The sequence below is a fragment of the Triticum urartu genome, chromosome 2A (assembly GCF_056163025.1).
Source record: "Triticum urartu cultivar PI428250 chromosome 2A, HENAU_Tu73, whole genome shotgun sequence".
NCBI lineage: Eukaryota > Viridiplantae > Streptophyta > Magnoliopsida > Poales > Poaceae > Triticum > Triticum urartu.
Window position 1 is genome coordinate 336,458,074 of NC_141874.1, and position 6,036 is coordinate 336,464,109.

Below are 6,036 nucleotides of genomic sequence, written 5' to 3' on the forward strand. Positions count from 1 at the left end.
GATCAGAATCGTCTCCACCGTGTTCGTCACGTGTAATAAGAGCCAAAGTCTCCTCATCATAGTCACTAGCGGACTCATACCCACCATCCTCAGTAACAATCATCACATGCTTAGATGGGCATTCTCTCGCATAATGACCTCCACCCTTGCAACGTCGACAAATAATATCATGTGTTTGCCCTGTTGATGCCATGGATGAAGAAGAGCTCTTTGCAGGCCCAGAAGGTGTGCTCTTGGCAGATAGTGGTGATTGTGCCTGCTTTATTGTATCACGGTTGGAGGTGGCAGCCGACGGAGGCGCCGGTGAAGCAGAACGTGTGGAAGTAGATGATGCACGTGGTGTCCATGAAGAAGGTCGACCTGCAGAAAAGTTAGTCCGCGCCAATGCCTGTCGATCCTGCACTTCACGTTCAGCTTTACAAGCAAGATGGAATAAACGAGTGATATTAGTATACTCCTTATACTCTAGAATCGTCTGAATCTCTCTATTTAATCCACCCATAAAACGTGCAAGCATAGCTTCATTCTCCTCAACAATACCACATCTAATCATGCCAGTTTGTAATTCCTGATAATATTCTTCTACAGAATTTTTTCCCTGTCTTAAGCGCTGCAATTTTTGAAGTAATTCACGTTGATAATATGGTGGAACCCAACGAGTACGCATAGCAGTTTTCAAAGCAGCCCAAGTAGCAGGAATGGGATATAATCTACAATGCTCAGACCACCAAACACATGCAAAACTAGTGAATGCACAAACAGCAGCAGGAACACGTCTCTCCTCGGGATATTGTAAACATGTAAATCGTTGTTCAGTTTCTAACTCCCAAGTAAGATATATATCAGGAACATATCTACCCTCAAATGGTGGAATATTCAATTTTAGTTTAGGGAGATGGTCATGATCTCGTACCTGAGGGTGAGCCCTACCATTGCCATTATTTGCATGTGGACGACCTGATGGTTGCTGTGCTGGTGGTGGCACGTAGTTCTGATTTTGATCAACCTCATCCTCATAATCGCCAGCAAAATCATCCTCCTCCGCATCAGCAGCAGGAGCCACAGAAGTAGCAACAGCAGCACCAACAGTTTGGCCAGGTGCAAGAGGGATACGGCTCGCTCGGCGGAGGGCTGTTTCACGATGTGTAGGTAGTCGTCGTTGTTGTTGTTGTAGAGGTGCGTTAGGTGCAGCCGGTGGTGGTGGTGGAAGACGCGCGAGCAATTCATTAAACCTGTCATCGAGCTTTGTTTCGAACGTCTTCTCCATGTCATCTATCTTCTCCATGGCCTCTTCAAATCTGTTTATGATAGAGGCAAAGGTGTCCCGATGTTTCGATGAGATGGTGGCTATCGTTTTCTGTGGGAGTCGACCTTGACGATCCGACTACGAACGTGCGAGACGTCGCGCCTTAGCAATCGCTAAACCAACTTCCGAGGGGTTATTGACCACGCCGGAGCACGATCAACCTGACCACGAGGGCCTGTTTCCTGCGAGCAAACGAAGAACAAGCAAGAAGCTGAGATTGCAATCTGGATATTGCGAATATAAGATGAAAGCTTTATTGATCAAGGTGGGGTTCTGTGACGTCTTGGTCTGGTCGTTGGACACAAACGAAGTACGCGAAGTTGCAGCTATGGCGAACTTTTAATCTAAACAAAACCCAAGTCTAAACGACGCCCTAAGGGCTGTATATATGGAGGAAGAGAGGGGAATTTCGTGGCCCTTGAGGGTGGGGTCCGAAACCAACCCTAACTCTTGTTTCCCCACACATACGGACTCTAAAAATAGCCTATACTTAAGTATTTCGAAATTACATGGGCCTGGCCCATTAATAAGGTGACGCAGCACCTAGAATAGCCTATGGACGAATATTATGAAGTGGCATCTTGTATATTTCGTCCAAGGCTTCATGCACTCCTTATGGCGGCTTCAAAGTCCTGAAATCATCACTTGTAACTCCGTTCTTGATCCCCTTGCGCATGCCATCAACTCCATTCGTGTTCTTGCTCCAATGTTCATCCTTCTCCAAGCTAGGACCTTCATTTGTAAGCAAAACAAATGTATCCAATTTAGGCAGCATCATAATCTCATGAACATTAGAATCATTACCAAGAAACAAAAGTACCTGGTAATTTAATTGGCGTGCGCGAGCTCTAGTAATTGGTCCAGTATATGTAACAGTAGGGGCTGTGGGTGTAACAATGGTATTGATGTCCTCATCATCCTCCCCTTCTTGAAATGAAGTCGTCCTCGACGGAAGCTCATCTTCCTCACCCAAATAAGGCTTCAAATCTGCAATGTTAAAAGTGGGACTAACCCCAAAATCTGCAGGTAGCTCAAGTTTATATGCATTATCATTTATTTTCTCTAAAACCTTAAAAGGACCATCAGCACGTGGCATGAGCTTTGATTTGCGCAGATTAGGAAATCTATCTTTACGCAAATGTAACCAAACAAGATCTCCAGGTGCAAACACAACATGTTTTCTACCCTTATCTCCAGCAAGTTTATATTTAGCATTCATACGCTCAATGTTTTCCTTAGTTAACTCATGCATTTTTAAAATCAATTCAGAACGTTCTTTAGCATCAAAATTAACCTTCTCCGAAGATGGAAGAGGCAACAAATCAATAGGTGCACGAGGTAGGAAACCATACACAATTTCAAAAGGGCACATCTTAGTAGTAGAATGCAATGAACGATTATAAGCAAATTCAATATGAGGCAAGCATTCTTCCCACATTTTCTTGTTATTCTTCAAAACAGCCCTAAGCATAGTAGACAATGTTCTATTGACTACTTCAGTTTGTCCATCAGTTTGGGGGTGACAAGTAGTACTAAAAAGCAGCTTAGTCCCCAACTTAGCCCATAAACATCTCCAAAAGTGGCTAAGAAATTTAGTATCACGATCTGAAACAATAGTATTTGGCACACCATGTAAGCGAATAATTTCACGAAAGTACAAATCAGCAACATTAACAGCATCATCACTTTTATGACATGGTATAAAGTGTGCCATTTTCGAGAACCTATCCACGACAACAAATATGCTATCCCTCCCCTTCTTTGTTCTAGGTAAACCTAAAACAAAGTCCATAGATATATCCTCCCAAGGAACACTAGGTACAGGCAAAGGCATATATAAACCATGAGGATTGAGTCGTGACTTAGCTCTTTGACATGTAGTGCAGCGAGCAACAAAACGCTCAACATCCCGTCTCATCTTTGGCCAAAAGAAATGTGTAGCAAGTATATCCTCCGTCTTCTTGACGCCAAAGTGTCCCATTAATCCTCCTCCATGCGCCTCCTGCAACAACAAAAGACGAACGGAGCTAGCTGGAATGCATAGCTTGTTAGCACGAAACACAAATCCATTGTTAAGAACGAACTTGTTCCAAGTTCTCCCTTCCTTACAATTCTGCAATACATCTGTAAATTCAGCATCATTAACATATTGATCCTTGATGGTCTCCAAACCAAATATTTTAAAGTCAAGTTGTGAAAGCATAGTATAACGACGAGACAAGGCATCAGCAATAACATTTTCTTTACCCTTCTTGTGTTTAATCACATAAGGGAAAGTCTCAATGAATTCAACCCATTTAGCATGTCGACGGTTCAGTTTTGCTTGACTTTTAATGTGTTTCAAAGATTCATGATCAGAATGTATAACAAATTCCTTGGGCCATAAATAATGTTGCCATGTTTCTAAGGTCCGAACAAGAGCATATAATTCTTTATCATAAGTAGAATAGTTCAGACTAGGCCCACTCAATTTTTCAGAAAAGTATGCAACAGGTTTTCCATCTTGTAATAACACACCTCCTAATCCAATTCCACTAGCATCACATTCAAGCTCAAAAGTCTTATTGAAATTAGGAAGTTGGAGTAAAGGAGCATGTGTCAACTTATCTTTCAATACCGTGAAGGCTTCTTCCTGTGCGGTACCCCAAACAAAAGGTACATCCTTCTTTGTAAGCTCGTTGAGAGGTGCAGCAATGGTGCTGAAATCTCTCACAAAACGCCTATAGAAACCAGCGAGGCCAAGGAAACTCCTCACTTGTGTGACTGTTTTGGGCTGCGGCCAACTCTCAATAGCTTCAATCTTGGCTTTATCAACTTCAATTCCCTGTGGAGTAACAACATAGCCAAGAAAAGATACTCGGTCGGTGCAAAAGGTGCACTTTCCAAGGTTACCAAACAAACGTGCATCACGTAGAGCAATAAAAACAGCACGTAAATGTTCCAAATGTTCCTCCAAAGATTTGCTATAAATCAATATGTCATCAAAGTAAACTACCACAAATCGTCCAATGAAAGCACGTAAAACTTCGTTCATTAACCTCATGAAAGTACTAGGTGCATTAGTTAACCCAAAAGGCATGACTAACCACTCATATAATCCAAACTTAGTTTTAAATGCTGTTTTCCATTCATCTCCCAATTTCATACGAATTTGATGGTAACCACTACGCAAATCAACTTTGGAGAATATTGTAGAGCCACTCAATTCATCAAGCATATCATCTAGCCTAGGAATAGGATGACGATAACGAATAGTAATATTATTAATGCCTCTACAATCAACGCACATACGCGACGTACCATCCTTTTTCGGCACTAAAATGATAGGAACAGCACAAGGACTAAGGGATTCGCGCATATAACCTTTGTCGAGCAGTTCTTGTACTTGACGCATAATCTCCTTCGTCTCCTCTGGATTGGTACGGTATGGTGCCCGGTTGGGTAATGATGCACCGGGAATTAAGTCAATTTGATGCTCAATCCCGCGAATAGGTGGTAATCCCGGTGGCACGTCTTGTGGAAAGACGTCGGCGAACTCCTGCAAAATGTTAGTGACAGCAGGAGGCAAAGAGGAAGGCACGTCCTCGAATGAAAATAATGCCTCTTTGCACACAAAAGCATAGCAAACAGATTTGCTAAAATCTAGATCATCAATATCAGATTTGGTGGCAAGTAAACATGCACTTTTCAATTTAATTTCAGAAGCAACACTAGATTGTTTATTATTATTAGGCTGCATTTGTTGCTCAAATTCTTTTGCCACAATCTGATTTTCACTCTTAGTTTTCTCCTGTTTTGCTTTATTAGCTCTATTAATATCATCTTTCAAAATGGAATCAGGAGTCATAGGAAGCAAAGTAATATTTTTATCCTTATGAACAAGAGTATACTGATTGTTTCTACCATGGTGAATAGAATTTTTATCAAATTGCCACGGTCTACCAAGTAATAAGGAACATGCATGCATAGGTACGACATCACAATCAACATAATCAACATATGTAGAGATACTAAAATGCACACGAACAGTACGTGTTACCTTAACCTTGCCGCTGTTGTTGAACCATTGGATGTAGTAAGGATGTGGATGTGGTCTTGTGGTGAGAGATAGCTTCTCCACCATCTCGATGCTAGCCAAGTTGTTGCAACTCCCTCCATCTATGATCACGCGAACAGAACGTTCCTTCACAACTCCCTTTGTATGGAACAAATTATGCCTCTGATTTTGCTCAGCTTGTGTAACCTGCACACTCAAAACACGTTGAGCAACTAAACATTCATACCTGTCAGCATCTTCAGGAGCCATGTATTGCGTCTCATGATCAGAATCGTCTCCACCGTGTTCGTCACGTGTAATAAGAGCCAAAGTCTCCTCATCATAGTCACTAGCGGACTCATACCCACCATCCTCAGTAACAATCATCACACGCTTAGATGGGCATTCTCTCGCATAATGACCTCCACCCTTGCAACGTCGACAAATAATATCATGTGTTTGCCCTGTTGATGCCATGGATGAAGAAGAGCTCTTTGCAGGCCCAGAAGGTGTGCTCTTGGCCGATAGTGGTGATTGTGCCTGCTTTATTGTATCACGGTTGGAGGTGGCAGCCGACGGAGGCGCCGGTGTAGCAGAACGTGTGGAAGTAGATGATGCACGGGGTGTCCATGAAGAAGGTCGACCTGCAGAAAAGTTAGTCCGCGCCAATGCCTGTCGATCCTGCACTTCACGT